This window comes from Papaver somniferum, chromosome 10 (assembly GCF_003573695.1).
Source record: "Papaver somniferum cultivar HN1 chromosome 10, ASM357369v1, whole genome shotgun sequence".
NCBI classification, from domain to species: domain Eukaryota; kingdom Viridiplantae; phylum Streptophyta; class Magnoliopsida; order Ranunculales; family Papaveraceae; genus Papaver; species Papaver somniferum.
In genome coordinates this window covers 2,741,717-2,761,878 of record NC_039367.1, presented here as the reverse complement: position 1 = coordinate 2,761,878, position 20,162 = coordinate 2,741,717, and the positions used below count along the sequence as shown (strand labels likewise).

The 20,162-nt window shown below is 36.0% G+C and overlaps 2 long non-coding RNA genes across 2 annotated transcripts; one reads left to right on the top strand and one right to left on the bottom strand.

Annotated features, from left to right (window-relative positions):
• Positions 1–270: 270 nt before the first annotated feature.
• LOC113319709 lies at positions 271–3,232 on the bottom strand. Its single transcript, XR_003345763.1, has 3 exons — positions 2,346–3,232; positions 2,067–2,256; positions 271–1,338 (listed from the first exon to the last, which is right to left on the bottom strand). It is a non-coding gene; the product is annotated as an uncharacterized LOC113319709 (long non-coding RNA).
• Positions 3,233–4,342: 1,110 nt separating this feature from the next.
• Positions 4,343–9,844, top strand: LOC113319455. The gene is made up of 2 exons (XR_003345525.1): positions 4,343–5,100; positions 9,300–9,844. It is a non-coding gene; the product is annotated as an uncharacterized LOC113319455 (long non-coding RNA).
• The last annotated feature ends 10,318 nt before the right edge of the window (positions 9,845–20,162 follow it).

Here is a 20,162-nt window from a genome sequence, read left to right as displayed (position 1 = left end):
GAAAACCTCTACTGTCCGCCATCACCACTGTCCACCACCGCCAACAACCACCATCACCAACGCCAACCACCACCACTGCCATCCACGACCACCACCACCACCGCCAACCACCACCACCGCGGCCAACAACCACCACCACCGACCACCACCACCACCGCGGCCAACCACCACCACCACCACTGTCCACCACCTCCGCCGCCAACCAGCACCACTGTCCACCACCTCCGCTGCGACCACCACCACAACCACCACCAACCACCATCACCGCCAACCAGCACCGCCATTTTCCTCCACCACCGCCAACTACCACCACCGACAACCAGCGCCACTATACACCACCGACAACCACCACCGCCACCAACCACCACCATTTTCATCCACCTCCACCAATCACCACCAGCAACCACCAATCCACCACCATCATCAAGAGGAAACTTGCTGAAAGTTGTCTCCAAATCTGGAGGCAACTTGCTGAAGTTGTCTTCAATAATGGAGGCAACTAGCTCAAGTTGTCTCCACATATGGAAGCAACTAGCACAAGTTGTCTCCAAAAAAAATAAAAATTATACACAAATAAGTGAACCTAGTGTGAGTCGAACACACATCTTCTGACATATAGTCAGTTATGCTACCATTGCATCACATGTTCGCCACACCATTAGTGCTTAACCAACAATTCAAACCATCACCATACAACACCACATCCTCCATCTCTGCTACCGCCACTCTACCTGCAACAGCTTCATGACCACAACCGTCTATGCACACTTACAACATGATCCAATAGCTGCAGTCACTTCCATGCCCCTACTCAAACACCATCAACAACACACAAGCAGTAACAACTTCTTTTCTGCTTTCAATTTTTCCTGGATACATATTGAGTTCCTTCTCAAACTTCCTAAGCATTCATCTACCCTCTTGACTTTAAAGCATGAACATTAGCAGAACAACCATCATCACCAACTCAACACAACCCTATGTTACCATTGCACCACAAATTCGTCACAACTACTCTATGATGTAGGTATAAGATAATTTCCGATGAATGAATGGACCCAAAAACATAACCAAGTTGCCTCGGAACTGGAATCAACTAGCTCAAGTTGCCTCCAATATGGAATCAACTAGCTCAAGTTGCCTCCAAAAGTGAAAGCAACTTTCTCAAGTTGTCTCCAGAAAAAGGAAGCAACTAGCTCAAGTTGTTTCCAAAGTGGGAAGCAACTTGATGAGGTTTTCCAGGGTTGCAATTACTTTACCTACCCGGCGGAGCAGTGGTGATCGCTGCAAATATTTCAAGTTTTAGAAAATCCCATGAAGCTTGCAATTCAGCCTTGCCTAGAAATCATAAATGAACTCCAGAATAAGCTGCTACTTCTTCATTAAAAAGTGATATACCAAACTAATAGATGTACTACAAAATAAACAGACTTAAGAAAACATACTAATTTCAAAGTACCAAAAGAAAGTCTCGGCCACATGATGCAATTGATACACTAGTTAATTTCACTACAAATTCCTCTCGAGGTGTCAACTTTATGAAATTGGTTGCAACGCTAAAATAAACAAATCCTTGTATCCTTCATATGAAGGCTTAATGTTTTCTCCTGTCACAATGCTAATTTTTTTGGCTAATAAACCATGAATTCCATATTACATCTGGATTTCTGCTTCCCAAAGGAAATATGCAGATGCTCCCATTAAATACCATGTATACGTGGTGAAATCCTAACATATGACAGTATCCACAATATTATAGTAAGAACTACTGACTATTATAATATGCTTACCATATGCAGTATTATGAAAGACCACATGGCAAACAAAATATCACCTTTATTGATCGAGAATATAAAATAAGAAGTTGCAGCCATATTGTAACTCTAATTTACTCGACGAACAAATTGTAACAAAGGCATGCCTGGTTTTTGATAGTTGACCTCTACCCTAGTTTTGTTTCCTAACGTATAAAAACTAATACTGAGAACCTTAAAGTTCGATGAACAACCAGCCTCACAAGTTCACAAATTGCACCATTTCTAGAAATAATATTATAAGAGAAAAACCTTAGTTAGGATCACAATGAGTTTAATATCTCAGCCTCATCGTTCAGATCGTTCTCCTTCTGCTCGTTTGATCAGTTCGATGTCTCTTCAACACCAGCAGATACAACAATAACTCCAGAAGATAGAAATAAGTATTCATACGATGTGCCATCAATCCCTAATTTCAGCTCAATCCCTATTGCATCTCAAGCTGCAACAACAAAGAAAACCAACTTTAAACCTATACACCAAACCATAAAAGAACACAATAACATAATCTTCATTTTAAAGTAGTCCCACGTTGCAGAATCCTTCCTATCTCCAACTCGCGGCTAACCCCAGTACAACACCAATGGCATCCTTCATCTTGGATACTTCAATTTTGATTTCATCTTTGATTTACTTTGAAACCAAATCAATAATTCCTAATGCTGGAAGCAGTCATTGCTGATATCATTGCAATCTATAGGACAACCTTAATTCCCTGAAAACGCCGGATCAGATTTAGATTCAAATTAGGTTGAAATCCAAAGTATATGAAGTTTAAAAAGATTTTATGGGTAATATAGATCCGCTGATTACAAATATGAACACTATTGTATACTCAAACCAATCAATCTTAAGATCAATTGAAACATAGTAACGAATTAACGAACCCTAAATTCTTTGATAAAAGTTTTTTTCGAAATTTTACCGTAATCTCCAACATATAATGATAAGAATCATTAGAAGATAATAGATCAAAACATTGATTTTAATCCAAAAAGAGGATTCCGAAGAGGAATCATAGTATTAGGTTTTGAAAACTATAAACTAACTCTCCAAAAAAACTTATTTTCAGAGATCATCAGTTCAATTGAATGGATACTTATCTGCTTTGTGGGATTTGTAGATTTAATAGTTGAGGTTCGATGTTGATTCTCCTTGACGATAATTTCTCGATCGGTAACATGCATCAAAGTAGTTATTGCTGGTCGAGATTTAGAAGGAAATGAACTGCTGTCGACGGTGGCGATCGAGATGTTGGTGATGCTGCAGATGTGGTGGTTTTGGGGGTGGCAGCTATTGAGATGGTGGTGGCTGGTGGTTGATTTCTCTTTAATTTTTTTCTTTCTCGAACTGTAACTAAACACAACATTACCAACAAATGAACGAAGAAAAAAATGAAAAATTAAGGCTAAAACAAGAATTCAACAAAATATGTTTTGTTCTGAACTTTTGGTTTACCCTTTAAGGCAACTGTGCAAGGCCCACCAACATGGAGGGTATTTATAACATTTCCACGAAAAAGAACATAGTGAAAAATTCCTCAACAAACTGTCGAAAAGAAGGACCATCCAGGCCTAATGTTGACTCGTCCATTGCCAAACAGAAAGTGCTATGTGACAGTACATGAATAAAGGGTTTAAGGTTTCTGCGGTGGTCGAGCATACTGGGAAAAATAAGGCATATCCAGGCCCCTATGAACAAGAGGGTCTCGAACTAATAACTCTTTATGGCCAACTCGCCATAAGTAAGAATGCTTGATGGGAGGGGGATTTTCCACCGTTTTGCTGAAAAAAAACGAAATGATTTAGAGTACCATGCTGCAGTTACCAAATCGCTAGTTAAGATGCAAATAACATGTACTAAACTGCAGTTCAAACGATTCGGATTCTACTTGTCAGGGTTGCAGCTTTGAAACATACACTACCCACAGTCCTGTGGAAGCTTGGGTAAAAGTTTTTATCCTTGCTATAAGGAAAAGCTTCAGAAAGGTCGGGAGAGGCTCAAATCATCTGAATTAGCTAGAGAAATAAATTGTGTTCTATTTTATAGTCGCAGAAATAATGATACTACCACTGCTACTGTTACTTGGGTCTTTGCTACCCTAATTGCATTAGGCAATCTAAACTTAAAAAATCCAGTTCATGTTATTCACATGTTCTGATGAACATGAGGTTGGATTCTTTCCATTCATTGTCTTGTTCCTCGACACACATTGATTTTGGAAGCAAAATCAGTTTGTCCTTAGATGTTTGTTCCTCTCCTGTGCGAGAGAGAGAAAAGGATTATCTGAAATAGTTTTTAGTTCTAAAATGATCGATTTATTGGGCAAGAATTGGTGGAGATATTACAAACTGTATGATTGTATTATGTCTTTAAAAAATCTCTTTAAGGTTTTCGAGTACCTAAACTGGGTCTATCAATATATTTAATGAGGTTTATCCTCTCTTTTTTTTTAAAAAAAAAAAAGTTAATAAAATCTTTTCTTTGTGCATTATAATTATTTTTATAAAGACATCGATGTAGCAAGTTGGAATCGAAAATCAACCTACCTATCGAAGTGTTTTCATTGTTCTTTGAAGAAAATCTATGAGCCCGATATGGTCCTTCCGTTGCGCTGTAAAAATGCCGAATTCGATAAATTTACCAGAAAGTAAAACACTGCAGGGTAAAAATATCAGGCTCGGATTTCCACTCATTTTCATGATGCTGTAAATATATTAGATTTTCGCTTTACCTTTTCTTCCCAATTTTCTACTGGAAAAAAAAAACCCAATCTCAATCAAAATTCCAAACCCTCTTTCTTCTTCGTTTTCAAATCTGTTATAATTTAGATGGAAGGGCGGTCATCAAATCAAAATGTTGATGTAATTTCAAAATCTAGGGTTACTTCAATCCTTCTCTACTAGTATTTCTTATGATTCATGTATTCACATCAATGAGTTTGGAGGAAGAAAATGGATGTTTACAAGAGATTTAATCAGCATTTACGAAAATTCCTTATTGTATGGGGGCCTCTGAGAAGAAGATAATGTCAACTATGAATTTCCTTGTGAATGAAGTGGGTTATGAGTCCTTGAGTATTGATTGAATAAGAGGATTATCCCAAGGTGTTATATTATCAGGATTTTAGTCTCTAAGGGTCTCATTAAGGAGAGGATTTCCAAGTCTTTCTTGGAGAAATTTGTAACAAGGTATGAGCAAGAAGTTCCTGAACTAATGAAGATATTCCAAGGTCCAACAGTTACTTCAAAAATGAAGTATTTTGTGAGATGAATGCGCAGTACTGGTATGTAGATTATCTGATTAAAGCTTACATAGTATCGTTTGATTAATACATATTTTGTTATTTCCAAATTAAAAACTGTGTTACCTCTTTTGTAAGCATGAACAACATGAAGAGTATATGTAATGGTATAGTTGCTTGAATCTTTATTATCACCCATGTTTTTCTTCGTCTGCTTTATAGGATTTATGAATTTGAACTGTGGAACCAAAGGATGTATACTTCAGCCAGGGTATGCCTTGATAGAGAGAAAGGAAGCATATGCGGGTTCTGTGTATTGTTTCAACATGGTAGGATAGAAAATGGGGTAAATGAAAGCCTTGTGAAAGATTTCATTGCATGCTTTGTGTTGATACTTATTTCATTAACAGTCTACAGTCCAATAACCACTGAATGGCCTAAGCTATTGTATTGCGACTAGCTATTGGCAGTCAGTCAGAGCTCCACCTAGTGCAGCATCAACATAAGTGCCATTGCTGCTAGGAAAACTGGGTGTCATCATAGACAGGCTGCTGCAAGAGCTGCTAAGGCAGACAAAGCACAAGTCTGACTGTCATATTGTCTGTATTACTGATCTAGTTTGTTTGAGTATCTTGAGTTAATATTTCCTAGTTTTATATTGAAACTTACTGTTAGAAGGATGCTTTTTAGTTTTATTTAGATAATAAACCAATGTTAGTCTTGAGTATAAGAACCTACAATTAGCAATTTTTTCTTAGTAAATCTTGGGAGTACTCATAGGTCATAGAAAACCTCACTGTGGATTGATTGTGAGATTCTTGTTAACAAAATTGTAGCTTTGCCTAGGGTAGAGGTTTTGGTGCACTTAAAGATAGAAATCTCGAATGCTATCGCATTTTTGAGAGTGTGGGGTCTTCCATCACTTAGGAAAAGAAATTTCGGGTTCTGTGTATTGTTTCCACATGATAGGATAGAAGATGGGGTAAATGAAAAAGCTTTACGAAAAGATTCGCTGTATGCTTTGTCTTGATATCTATTTCATTAATAGTCCAAGTCCGGCAACCACTGAATGGCTTGTTCGTTTTGCTCAATAAGCTATATAATACTGCAACTAGCTATTGACAATTAGTTAGACACCTCCTGCAGCATCAACATAATTGTCGTTGCTGCTAGGAGAACTGGGTGTCTTCATGGACAGACTGCTGCAAGAGCTGCTAAGGCATACAAAACTAAGCACAGCTGCACAAGTCTTGTTATTAAACCAACTTAAGTCTCGGATATGAGAACCTCAAAATGTTCTTTCTTAGTATCTTGAGAGTACTCATAGATAACAGAAGATCGCACTGTAGACTGATTGTGAGATGTTGTTAAGAATATTGGAGTTTTGCCGAATTTATATTGCATAGGATAGAGGTTAAGCTACACTTAAAGAGTGAAATCCCTGATTCTGTTGCATTTTGAGAGTGTGGGTCGTTGACTCTTTCCTCATTTATGAAGAGAAAGTTGGGGGTTTTGCTGCCAAGTTTGAGATTTGGTGTACCTAGCGAGAAAAAAAAAACATGTCTCAGAGATGAAGCACTACTAGCTCCTAGGTATCCACGCTACTATAGTACCATGTAATCTACTGTGTGTAATCTCGTTGAGGGACTCGTCGAGTCTGGCTGATTGTTCTCGTTCAGAGAGACGTGTCTAAGGTTATGTTTGTTATATTTGGCATTAAAACCACCGTAGCGGTAACAGTTAAATTTCGCATATGCCAAATTTGCTAAAAACTTCATAGTGGTTCGACTGGGTTGTTTCTAAGACAAACTTAATGTATTATTGATACATGGAGAACAAATTTGTAGGTTTGGCTAGGTCAATTATTTTCCATGGTTGGGCCAGGAAATTGGCAGTAAAATATAGCCCTTGTCGTTGCCCTTTCACAATGATCCTGAATCGCTTTTTTTTTTTTGGAATTTTGAATTGGCACTAAAATCCGATTCAACTTGTGTTTTGTGTTCTATTATCAGGATTTTAGTCTCAAGGGGCAAAAAAAATTCTCTTAATTCACTTTGAAAAATGGTAGAGGAGTCTTTTCTGGAGATGTTTAGAAAAAACTTTAACCAAGAAATTCTGCAACTAAAAGGTATTCCAAGGTCAATTGAATTACCAAGAGCTACTTCAGAACTGAAGGAACTGTTGAGATGAATATGTGGGTACTGGTTGGTATGGTAAACATGTCTTTTCTGGAGAAATTTGTAATGAAGTATGAGCAAGAAGTTCCTGAACTGATGAATAAAAATGTAGTTTTGCCGAATCTAGAGGGCGTAGGGTAGAGGTCTTGGTGCACTTAAAGAGAAAAATCCCTGATTCTTGCATTTTGAGAGTGTGGATCTTTCCTCATTTATATAGAGAAAGTTGGGCTTTTTGCTGCCACTAAAGATTGGAGAGTTTTGGTGAAACTAGTGAGGAAAAAAAATGTGTTTCAGAGATGAAGCACTACCAGATCCCAGGTATCCACAGTACGTACTATATAATCTACTGTGTGTAATCTCGTTGAGGGAGTCGTCAAGTCTGGCTGACTGTTCTCTATCAGAGAGACAAGTCTAAGGTTATGTATGTAATATTTGAAGGAATTAGTTAGTTCTTGATTTGTTTAGGATGATGCTAGTCATTTTAATTACAAAGGCAGTTAATTTTGCTTTTTTGCAGGTATTATATTACCTATTTCCAGATTTTGATTGAAAACAAGTAGATGAAAAATTGAAAATTGTAGAATTTTGTTTATCAAGCGTACATAGTCCCTTTTGATTTATGCATGTTTTGTTATTTACGGCGTAGATCATGTATGAACAGCATGAAGAATATATGTCATCATGGTGTAGTTTTTTGAATCTTCATTATTGCCATGTTTATCTACAATTTCTGCATAGGATTTATGAATATCAAGTGTGAAACCAAAGGATGTATGCTTGCAGGCATTGTATGCCTCGATAGAGAGAAAGGAAACATATATGGTTCTGTGTAATGTTTCAACATGGTAGGATAGAGAATGGAGTAAATGAAAGTTTTACAAAAAGCTCGATGGTGTGTTTTATTTTGATATTTACTTCATTAAAAGTCTGCAGTCCGGTAAGCGGTGACCATTGAATGGTCTATTTGTTTTGCTCAATAAGCTATTACACTGCGACTAGCTATTGGCAATCAGTCACAGTTCTACCTCCTGCAGCATCAACATAAGTTTCATTGCTGCTAGCAGATCTGGGTGTTTTCATTGACAGGCTGCTGCAAGAGCTGCTAAGGCAGTCAAAGCACATGCGCACAAGTCTATCATGTTCTCTGTTTTACTATTCTAGTTTTTTGAGTATCTTGAGTTGAACCTTTCCTAGTTTGATATCTAGAGTTACTGTCAGAAGGATACTTTGAAGTTTTACTTTGATGCTAAACTAATGCAAGTCTCGGATATAAGAACCAAAAATATATTCTTTCTTAGTAAATCCTGGGAGTATTCGTAGATCACAGAAAACCCCATCATGGATTGGTTGTGAGTTTTTGTTTAGAATATGGGAATTTGCCGAATCTAGACGGTGTGAGATCCTTGGTTCTGTTGCATTTTGAGCGTGTGGGCCTTTTCTCGCTTAGGAGAGAAAGCTGGGTTTTTTGCTGCCACTAAAGATTGGAAGTATTGTGTTTTGGTGAAACTAGGGAGGAAAAATTGAAGCGTGTCTCAGAGATGAAGCACTACCAGCTCCCAGATATCATACTACTATACAACTATGTAGTCCACAACACCTGAAAACACCTAGTAGAGAGGTATTTCATGAACACTCTGTTCTTTATTCCTAAGATAATGTACAAGTCACCACCAGACGTGGTCTCAAGAACGCTCTGTTCTTTTTTCCAACTGCTTTGTTATGCAAATGGAATCCTATATCCTACATTTGAAGTGGCAATTCATTAGCCAGATATAGTACCCTTGCAGTCTTGCCTATTAGTGGAATGGGATATAATTTAAAAAATCTTTTAAGAACATCATAGGTAGTTTTTCTACCTTCAGATTGAAAGACTTACATTGGTTTATATGTACGAACAGCATGACAATAACTAAAAATTGCACCACCTCTTATGTCGGAACTGCAGGAAGATTATATGTCATGGTGTAGTTGTTTGAATCTTCATTGTTGCCATGTTTATCCACAACTGCTGTGTAGGATTCATGAACTTCGATTGCGAAACTAAAGGGTGTCTACTTTGTGCAGGGTATGCCTTGATAGAGAGAAAGGAATCATATATATTGGTTCTGTGTATTTTCTGGCAACATGGTGAATAGAAAATGGGATAAATAGAAGCTTCACAAAGATTTGTTTTATGCGCCGTTCTGATATTTATTTCATTAACAGTCAACCGTCCGCGACCACTGAATGGCCTTTGCTCAGTAATCTTTCGAACCATGACTAGCTATTGGCAACCAGTCAGAGTTCCACCTCCTGCAGCATCAACATAATCGTCGTTGCTGCTAAGATAACTGGGTGTCTTCAAAGACCTGCTGAGGCAGACAAAATACTAATCTGATGATCATACTGTCTGTTTTACTGTTTTTAGTTTGTTTTACTGTCAGAAGGATTCCTTGAAGTTCTATTTAGATACTAATCGACCAATGTAGTTTGTTTGTGAGATAGTAGTTTGCACCAAGAGAGTTTTATTTTATTGCATTTTGAGAGTGTTGGTTTTTCGTCACTTAGGAAAACCTTGGCCGCCACTAAAGAAATGCATGTCTCAGAAATGAAGCAACTTGCCGAGCAAATGTGGAGCATATTAAATTTAGTGCAAATGCCAAACAATGGCTTCATGACATGAACACCAAAAAGAAATGGACAGAAAATAGTAGAACATCTCCAGATGTCTTATTTTCTGGCACACAAAAGACTGAAGAAAGTTTCGTAGGGTTTATATTTGGACAGAAGAAGTTTTGCAACTGGCAGGGAAATTGGACTCGTTTCAGTTCTTGTCAAGTGTGCCTCATTAGCTGCATAGACTCCATATCCCTGTAAGAAACTCTGTTTTGCAAGGCTCTCAATGTTGCATTTTGCTCTTCCGCTTTTAAAAGCCGTCTCTCTAACTCCGTAAACCTCTCTCTTGTTAGTTTCCATCTTCTTAATTACCTCCTCCAAGTGGCAAATTCTTTCACGAGCAGCCTCCATTTCAAACATAACAGTTCCTTCTCCTATTTATTACCTACAGTGAAAACATACTTTCAGTGGTAGATCCATGTACATGAAGTACACCGATGATTCTTGGTTTGAACCCAATCTTACACGAACTGAATGTCTCAATGTTTTAGTTCGACTCTGACCAGAATAGGTCCCCCATTAATGGGTTGAGCATCATAAGGGAATATTTTACAAACTTTGCCTCAGACTCTTCCTATTTGAGCAATATTAAGGTATTCATGAAGATGAAAATCAGTTGGATTTAAAAGCTGAACCCATACAGAAATACTGTAATTTTTAAGGCATTTATTTCTATAAAAATGCCTGGTAACGATGTACTAATAGGAAATGTGTTGACATAAACATACCATGGTCTAATCCCAAGAATTCTTGCTTTGTACTATTTTCTGGACTTGAATTTTATCGAAAACAGGTTACATCCTATTTTTTCAATTTTAAATCTAGTTTTCAGGCCCCATATATGTCTTAACGCTTTAAGCATATGAGATCTTTCATAAAGAGTAGTCGAAAACATTCTCCCCATTAGTGAAAAATCACAATGTGGAAAATGGTTTATTAAGATTTCATGATAAGCAATTATGGAGTTGTAAAGTTCCTCTAAAAGTATTTTTCTTTGTTTGGTCTTTATGGTGCTCCTACTTTGAGCTCTTTATATAATGCAGGATTGATCCAAGATCAGATTTACTTGTTGTGCGGTGCTGTTACAAAAACTAATGTGTATATTGTTGGAAAACGATTAATAAAATATGATTTTTAAAGTTTAAATAAAAAGTACTCCGTGTGCTTTTTTTATCCGTCCTAAATTCTATTTTGGTCCGTTTTTTTTATCTCTCCGCTCTGTTTATAGACATATTTTTCCTTAAACTATCAAATATAACCTTTATTTTTTATAATCATAAAATTATTTTTAATATAAATTTAATTCAAAATTTTAAATATTATCACCATATATATCTATTCAATATCTTTGTATTAATCTTCGTTCCTATTTTATATAAAAACATTTATGGATATATATATATAAAATTTCTAATAAAACTTCTACTTATTTTACTTAATTTTAGTTTTGGTAATAATGTAACATTTAATAGGGCTAGTCAAGGGTTAGTCGTGATATTTTATAGAATTTTCTTAATATTTTGACAAAGTCAATTAAGACTGTTAGTACAGAGGGAGTATAATTTATTGTTTTCTTTTGTGAATGAAAAATTTATTAGTCCCACACCGTGGAGTTCCTGGTCATACGACAGTAAATTGTAGACAACGTAAAAACCTTAATACATAGAAAGTTAATGCTAATTTAGTTGAAGCAAACTAGAATGAGTTCAGTGGCATGATGTCGGAAGTTATTTTAACCAATGTGAGAGATTGGTGGGTGGACTTTGGAGCCACTAAGCATGTTTGTTGAAACAGAGACTTGTACACCTCCTATTAGAGGATAGAGGATCTCAAGAAACTCTATATGAGTAACTCATCTGCGACCGAGGTTGCATGAAAGGGAAAGGTCGAGCAAAAGCTCATATCTGTAAATATTCTCACATTGAATGGAGTTTTCATGTTTCGGCCACATGCAAGAATCTTGTATCTTATTCTGTTGTGAATGGTAAAAGATTGAAGATCTTAATTAAATCTGGAAAACTTGTCGTAACTAAGGGCAGTGATTTTTAGGCAACGATTATATGACTTAGGGTCTATATAAGCTTGACGTGAAAAAATAAAATGATGAAATTAACATAGTTGATTCTTGGGTTTTCTTTTGTGTGATTGACTGTTTTGCATGGTAGACTTGGAACCGTAAACTTATAAGTCTATGCATAAACTGGCTATAGGCTGCGTACCCAAATTTAGTTTGGATTTTGAACACAAAAGTGAAATCTGTGTATAATCAAAATATGCTATAAAACCTTTTAGCATAAATTGTTCAGAGTATTTTTAATCCCTTAGAATTAATTTAGTTAGACCTAGTTGACATGAAATCAACCCAAACTAAGGTGGTTTATAACTTTCATAGATGATTGTACGAGGTACTATCTTGTATACTTACTTAGGGGTAAGGATGATGCCTTAGAAGTAGGGTATATGTTACCACTAGAAGAGTTAGGTTTGAACGTGATGGAAAGTATGAAATTCATATAGGAGAACTTTACTTGTTAAATGGCATTATTCATGAGATCGCACCTCCTTATACACCATAGTCTAATGGTATAGTTGAACGTAAGAACAGAACCATTAAGGAGATGATTTATGCCATGTTGTTTAAAGGATAAGCACAAACTTGTGCGGGGAGGTCGTTCTCTAATTTTTTTTATATCCTGAATAGAGTAACCTTTAAAGGATCAGATAAAAATCCATATGATTACGGAAGGATATACAATCTTTTTATCCATACATCAAAGTGTGGGGGTGTTTAGATAAGGTTTCTTGAGTACCCTACTGCATATAGTTCTTTGGTTGTGAGTTCTGTTTTTTCTGACTTTGGTGTGAATACTTTTTTGGAGTCTAGGCATGTTGAGTTCTTTGAACGTGTTTATTTTGCAACCTGTCGGGATATGTTTTTTGATCCCTTAGATGTCTTTTAAACTATTCAAAATTTACCTTCAAAGGAAGATGGAGTAGAGTTTATCCTTGGAGAAGTATAAAGATTATAACTGAGACTTCTTATGGACCGACTTCATAACATGCCTAGCTTAGTCTGATCCCCAGACTTGTAAAGAAGCCTTGACATATTCTGAAACCCCATTCTGGTAAGAAGCTTCATTTAATGAAATTGACTCAGTCCGTCAGAACCAGACTTGGGACCTTACTAGTTTACCTCCATGGAGTAAGACCATGGGATATAAATGAGTCTTCAAGAGGAAACGTTAGGTAGATGGAACTGCGGAAAAGTATGAGGCTAGGTTGATAGCTAAAGGCTATAAACTAAAAGAAGGTGTAAGTTTTCTTGATTCTTATTCACCTGTGATGAGAATTACTTCAGTTGAGATGCTAATTGATATTGCTTCCATAAACAACTTAGAGATACATCAGATGGATGTTAAGAAAGCTTTTCTAAAACCGTGAATTAGATAAAGAAATTTACATAGATCAACCTGAGGACTTTGTAGTGAAAGGTTGTGAAGACAAAGTTTGTAAGTTGAACAAATCTTTTGTATGGTTTTCAAATAAGCACATAAACAGTGACACAAAAAATTTGATCATGTGATAATCAGTAGTGGATTTAAGTTAATGAATCCGAAAAGTATATTTACGATTAACTTGTTAAGGATGCTTGTGTGATTGTATGCTTGTATGTTGATGATATGCTTATACTTGATACAAACATAGATGTGATTAATTCCACTAAAACATGCTCTGAATGAGAACATTGACTTGAAAGACTTAGGCACTATTGATGTAATCTTAGGGATGAGGATTATAAGATAATCTAACATTTATAGTCTTAGTCGTTCTCATTATGTTGAATTCGTGCTTAAGAGATTCAGTCAGTATGATTGTAATCCTGCTTGTGCTCCGTATGATTCTTCCTGTAGACTCAAGAAAAATAAGGGTAATGGAGTATCTTACTTGAATAATCAAGAATTATAGGATGTCTGATGAATTTAATGAACTGTAAGAGTCCATACATTCCTATATTATGAGTAAGTTAAGTAAATATACTTGTTTTCCAGAGCAAGAGCATTGAGATGCACTTAGTAGAGTATTACCGTTCCTAAAATACTCTATTACCTTTTGTTTGATTTATGAAAGGTATCTTGTTGTCCTTGAGGGACTTTGTGATGCAAACTGGATAGTTGACTCAGAGGAGTCTAAGCCTACGAGTGGATATGTTTTCACTCTAGCAGGAGGGTTTGTTTTTGGAAGATTTCCAAACTGAAATATATTGCTCAATTCATTATGGAATTTGATAGTATTGCGTAGCAGAGAGGGGATTGAGTGCCTTAGATGTTTTTAGAAGACATTCCTCTCTGACATAGGCATGTGCTAGTTATATCTATACATTGTGTTAATCAAGCTATAATATCTAAAGATAAAAATAACTAATCTCAATCTGTGTTATTTCCATTAATTGGATAAAGTCCAAGGAGAATATCGCGAAACCTTTGAAGAAAGGTTTATCCAAAGAGACAGTTAGAAATGCATCGAGGGGGATGGGGCTTAAGATCATAAATTAAACTTGGCATGAAGGATACTCAACCTTGTTAACTGGATATCCCAAGATCAAGGTATCAAATGAGACAAATAATTTGTGGTGGGTAAAGGTAAACACTATCATAGAATTTCATTCTCTGTCCCTTCCCTATGGTGTTGACGTGATAATGTGATTGCATGTGAAGGATGACTTTTATGAAGTCTTAATGAGTTCTATAGTTTCAATCTAAGATTGAAGTGGGGTGTAGCGGTAACACTCTTTATGGAAACTCACCTATCTGAATGGTGAAGTGGGGTCGCTTCCTATGAGAATATGAGATTTGATTCTCTAGAGCATTCTGGGAAACAAGATATGTCCAGGGCCAAATTGGACAAAACGACACGATCTTGGCAGCAACCTTGGAGATACCATCTGTGGTCGTTATCGCGAATTACATCACATGCTAGCAGTTCAAGACATAGTTCACTGTATCTAGCAAGTAATTCTTCTAATATCTCACTAAGCAAAGGTTCAAGACCTCATGGACACCTCTGCCTAAGGGTTTTGGTATTGCTAGAACTTTGGACCTAAGGGTCACTAAGGGTTCACTAGTTCATGCTTTTTCACTTTGGTGAAAGGAACCTTTAGTCTCATTTGTGAGGAACTAAAGATGAAAGGTCTCTATATTATATGATTTTTGCAATCCATAGTATGGACCTTGGGTCAACACACTGTTTTGTGAGGGAGATGACGTTGGAATGGCTAGTATGACTTCAACATGCACGATATGTCTGTCTATTCAGTCAGTTCGGGTCGTGATATTGGGTTGTTAATTTACCAAGATCTATCCGTGTTTTCGTGTTTTATTGAGTTTTCATTCATGTGGGGGATTGTTCGAAAACGATTAATAAAATATGATTTTTAAAGTTTTAATAAAAATTATAATTTATTGTTTTCATTTGTGGAGTTTCCACTTTTTAGTTGTTTTAAGAGACTATATAAACTTTTTAGTCCCACATCAGTGAGTTCATCTTATTAAGTTGTATTATTCCATTATATAAAGGAATTCATTATTTTTGTAAAATCTATGGGAAAGGGGATTCTCAATTTTTTAGAGAGACCCCCAAGGAAAAATATTTTATAGTAATGTCTTTAAGGTTCGCGATTTTCCTAAAAGGTTTTTTCGGAGTTTCCAAGCTCAAGTTGATCATCTACTACATATGATAGTAGTATGTGTATTAGGGTGTTTTATCCTGGAGATATTCGTCCTGTGAGGGCTATAGAATCACTCTTGAGTATATTCGGGCACTAATGTCGTAATGGAAACGTGTTGAATACATGACTCACTCTGTTTTTCCAAAATTTTGCCTTGTTTCTGTTGCGGAGATTTGGTGAGCTCGTCCGTTTCGTCAAATCGATCACTTATATTATAAAGGATCTAAGTATCAATAACTATTACTTATTTGATTTTTTCCTTGTTTTTAATTATTGCACCCAACACATTTCTTTATACACTGTAAGTTTGCTTATGAAGTGTGGTCATATATTCTGGGAAGTTTCTGACTGAAATGGGTTTTCACTAATAATATAAGAAACACTTTGTGGGAATGGGGAGTAAGAAGAGTTCAGTGAGAATAAGAAAGATATGGAGAGTTTTACCTTTTGCGATTTGGTGGTCTTTACGGAAGGAAAGGAACAATAGATTGTATCAGAATCTTATTAGATGCAAGGACCAAATCACTGATGCTGTCAAATTTCTAATGTTCAGTTGGGCTAGAGGTTCCCATATTTATGCTGGTTTAGATCTAGGAACTTCGATTTCTAATTGGGATGTTGCAGTATCCATAAACCTCTAACTTTGTTTTTGGTCACATGTCACCTATTTGGTGACTAGAGCCTCTCTTTATAAATTTTTTCCTTTTAAGTTGAAAAAAATAAATAATCACAGTCTGCATTAGCTAAAGCCTCGAAGAGAGGAAAAGGTACAAGGTGAGTAATAGCTTTACGGCTAGATGCTCCGTCCGAGATCGAAAGAATGGTAATGTGACCTGATAAAGGACGAGGTTCCAATACAGACTCCATTGAGAGATAAAGAAAAGTAAAAGTTAAAAAAAACATACAAATAAAGATTTTTCAACTCGTCGAATTGGGGTACACCCATCAATCACTTCACAACAATCTTAATCGTATGGTAGCGAAACAAGATGTCGTGGAATCACAATCGATGAGACGAAGATGTTTATGATTAGTTTTTATATCTTTCCTATCGGAGAACTCTCACGGTCTCAAGCCAATTAATATGATTGTGCTCGTACGATAGAAGATGCAAGACCAGATCACACAACTACGATAAAAGTAGTATCGGTCTGGCTTCACAATCCCAATGAAGTCTTTAAGTCGTTAACCTGGTTTTAGAAGAAGAAAACCAAAGGTTAAAGGAGAACCGACTTTGGCACGCAAACTAGTATCACACGTAAGGTGCGGGGATTAGTTTGTAGAGTTGCTATATGTCCCTTTATATAGTCTTTCAAATCAGGGTTTCTCCTTGGTCACAAAGAAAACCATATTCATTGTTAGATGAAAACCTGATTTAGATTCAAGCTAATATATCTCAACCGTTAGATCGAAATCTTAGCTTGTCGTACACAAATGAAATGCACACGTCTAGGTTTGTTAACCGCATCCAAACATCTACATTGTTGATTAAATAATAGTCAACCAAAAGGTTAGCCATTTGAGCATTTCATACCAACCAATTTCTTCTTCACCGAAACTAGTTCAAATGGCTCATATGAACTAGTCAGAGAGTTGTTCAATTGCAAGGAAATCTCATGTACTACACAAGACATAATTGAAGAAAAGATGATTCGATTCACATGAATCGGTTCATGAAATTTATAGCCACGGTTTTCAAAATCATTCTTTAGTACTTATAAGTTCAGTTCAGAAATCATCTTTAGATATATAACCTTCTCAAGTTTCCAGACTAGGTTCGCGGACTTAAGGTACTGGACAAAGTTTACAAACTCCAGCAGAAATTCTCAGGATGAGAACTTCGCCGGTTCACGGACTGGGTTCACCGATTGGGTTCGCGGACTTGGATCACGCAAATAGTTTGTCAACTCCAACAGAAATTCTCGGGTTTGAGAACTTCGACAGTTCGCGGACTGAGTTCGCGGACTTGGATACTAGCCATCCTCTAGAATAGGACTTATGCACATATGTGTTTCCACAACATACTTATGTCCATCATTGGTTATGTAATCTAAACTCTCATTCCAATCATTGAAACATTCTTGGAGGACGTTATGTAGTTGTTACACTATTTCTCGTCAAAGCAATTTTAAAAGTGATTGAAACATATCATGAGTTGCATCACTAGGTAAAGAAAAACATGGTCGAAGTGAAACGCTTACCAACACATATTTTGAGATATAGATAGGCGAGGTATACTCGACTCGAAATACCAAATGTGTATAATATAGTCTATATATATAGCATACGACTTTTGTCTCAAGAATTAGGAGATATAATAGATAGACTTTTGAGTGACAGATAAGTTCAAGTCTTCACATACCTTTTTGTAGAGAAGTTCCACCGGTTCCTTGAGTAGTTCTTCTACTTGTATGATGAATCACCATGAAGTCCTTGAGCTCAACTACACTTACTATCCTAGTCCGAGACTTAGCTATAATAAACTAGAAACCAAGACTTATAGTTTTAATCACTAACATTGACAAACATGCTTGATATATCAACGCATGCGAGTTTGACCCAGCAGTGCTCTGACAATCTCCCCCTTCGTCAATTTTAGTGACAAAACTATCAATACATATGGAATACAAAAAAGATAATGAAACTTTAGTAGCTCCTATTCCACATGTCTAATCTTCAACATTCCTCAAAATATTTGTCCTTTCAGGTACTCCAATGATCCCAAAGGTTGTAAGTTTAGCATCACCGTTGTTGAAGATCCGTAGCTATAAAAATGAGAAAGCATCGGTCTCGATCATTATTATACAGTGTCATAGTATTATTACAAGGTGTCAAAGTCCAATTATATCACAACTTCAACAATAATATTATGGTGATATGTATTACTCCCCTTTAGTCAATACTCCATCTCACATAGAAACCACTCCCCCTTACATAATGATCCGAAAACCATATGTATTTGTAATGTGAACTACATATTAATTCTCCTCCTTTTTGTCAATAAAATTGGCAAAGGTACAATAACGGGATCATAATGAAATTTCTGTAAGAGACATTTCATGACTAAAAGAACGAATACATGTCATCTTATTTAGATGCGATCATATAGCCGAAGCTAACAACATTATCAAGGAGTTTAAAGATATAAGATAACACCTCTAAAATTCTACAACCGCAGACCCCTCAAGATATGACCATTAAGCACAAGTTCAAAAGAACTCTCCCCCATTAGATATCATTCCCAAGGGGACAACAAGAACGACCTTAAATTCGAGAGAAAAAAAGGTTTTTATTGGGCAGCAAAAACCATGAGAAATGATTTTCTATATCCAAAACTCAATAAAATTAATCACAAGTAAACCCACGATTAATTTAATCGGAATACACAATCAAATTAAACACAAAGTGATCAACTTAATTGATTATGCTCAACATAAGTAGACTTACGGAACATACGACTAATATAACCATTAGAAAATGATTAAGATAGCCATTTATATACTCAGCACAAGAGAGACTCATGGAATATATGAATACTCAACTAGACTAATTATAAGAGAACCCATAATTAATCTAATTGGAATACACAATCAAACTAATCAAAAAATTAATCAATTTAATTGTCAAAAAATTAAACCCATGATTAATTTAGTTCATAATGATCAACATAAAGTATCTTACGGAACAACCAACCAAGTTAATCAAAAATTAATCAACTTAGTCGTATAGTGCTCAACATAATACACATTACGGAGCCTCACGGTAATACATAAAATATGGATTAGTGAAGATCAATACCGTGGAATACACAAGGATTCATTCTATCTTCCATTACTATATGCATAACAATTTTTAATAGACATCATCCTTGCACACAAAAGATTTTAACCTATCTTCCGTCAAAGATTGAAAATATAGGCTTAACTTTTGTGTTGGTCAAAAGTATATTCATCCTTAAATCAAGACATGAATACCGATCATGAACAACTTTACTTTTGACAAAATATGGGAAAACATAGTTCAGGGACGTAAACACCAATATCCCATAACCCATTGCAATATAACAAATCATAAAGATTATATACTACAAATCATCATCCTCCAAATATTTTTAGAATTGTAAACCAAAAAACCTAAAAAATAAACACAAGAAGATGAAAAATAATAGCTATGTGTAGTCACAATCATTGCTATTCAAAGCACTAGCTATTCTTCCAACCTAAGCCAAAAAAAAAAGACATACTAGGCAACAATGTCTTTGAGAAATTCTTTATCATTCCCGAACTCCTTGTCATCAACCGCCATTGGTACATAAGGTTCGTGAAGAAATGAGTTAATATCAAAAAACCTTATTGGATGGTGATGTCTAACCAGGGTTTTCTGAATTTCCAGAGATCTTAAAATGCAAGCCTTTATTTCACAAATCTCCTTTCTTACTTCCTTCAACCCATCAAAAACATCGGAAAACTTCTGAGAGTTAGAAGGGACAGCCCTTGGAGTTCTTATAATCCTCCTTTTTATTTTCAAGGATGAAGTTATTAGAGATT